The sequence below is a fragment of the Lolium rigidum genome, chromosome 7 (genome assembly GCF_022539505.1).
Source record: "Lolium rigidum isolate FL_2022 chromosome 7, APGP_CSIRO_Lrig_0.1, whole genome shotgun sequence".
NCBI classification, from domain to species: Eukaryota; Viridiplantae; Streptophyta; class Magnoliopsida; order Poales; family Poaceae; genus Lolium; species Lolium rigidum.
Window position 1 is genome coordinate 323,007,610 of NC_061514.1, and position 1,082 is coordinate 323,008,691.

A 1,082-nucleotide genomic window follows, 5' to 3' on the forward strand; every position below is an offset into this window, starting at 1 on the left:
TCTCAAAGTCTAGGTATTTTCTGGTTGAGGTGTTTGAACAACAAGGAGACGATGTAAAGTCTTATAATGCTTACAATATGTTCATATGTGAGTCTTGCTGCACCATTTTATACTTGAGTTTGCTTCAAACAACCTTGCTAGCCTAGCCTTGTATTGAGAGGGATTCTTCTCGTGCATCCAAATCCTTGAGCCAAAAACTATGCCATTTGTGTCCACCATACCTACCTACCACATGGTATTTCTCTGCCATTCCAAAGTACATTACTTGAGTGCTACCTTTAAACTTCCATTCTTTGCCTTTACAATACATAGCTCATGGGAAAATAGCCTTAAAAACTATTATGGTGAAGAATATGTACTTATGTATCTTATTTCTTAATAAGTTGCTTGTTGAGCGGTAACCATGTTTCTGGGGACGCCATCAACTTTTACACCTTTGTTGAATATCATGTGAGTTGCTATGCATGTTCTTCTTGTCTGAAGTAAGAGCGATTTTCATGATCAAATGGTTTGAGTATGCATATTGTTAGAGAAGAACATTGGGCAGCTAACTAAAGCCATGAATCATGGTGGAAGTTTCAGTTTGGACACAATTGCCAAGTATCAAATTATCCAAGACATTTTACCAATTACTACATGTAGCATTTTCCGTTTCCAACCATATAACAATGAACGAAGCAGTTTCAACCTTCGCCATGAACATTAAGAGTAAAGCTAAGAACACATGTGTTCATACGCAACAGCGGAGCGTGTCTCTCTCCCACACAAGCATGATGGATCAGATCTTATTCAAACACAAAACAAAAATAAAAGCACACAGACGCTCCAAGTAAAGTACATAAGATGTGACCGAATAAAAATATAGTTTCAAGAGAAGAAACCTGATAAGTTGTCGATGAACAAGGGGATGCCTTGGGCATCCCCAAGCTTAGATGCTTGAGTCTTCTTGAAATATGTAGGGATGAACCACGGGGCATCCCCAAGCTTAGACTTTACACTCTTCTTGATCGTAGTATATCATACTCCTCTCTTGACCCTTGAAAACTTCCTTCACACCAAACTTCAAGCAAACTCTATTAGAG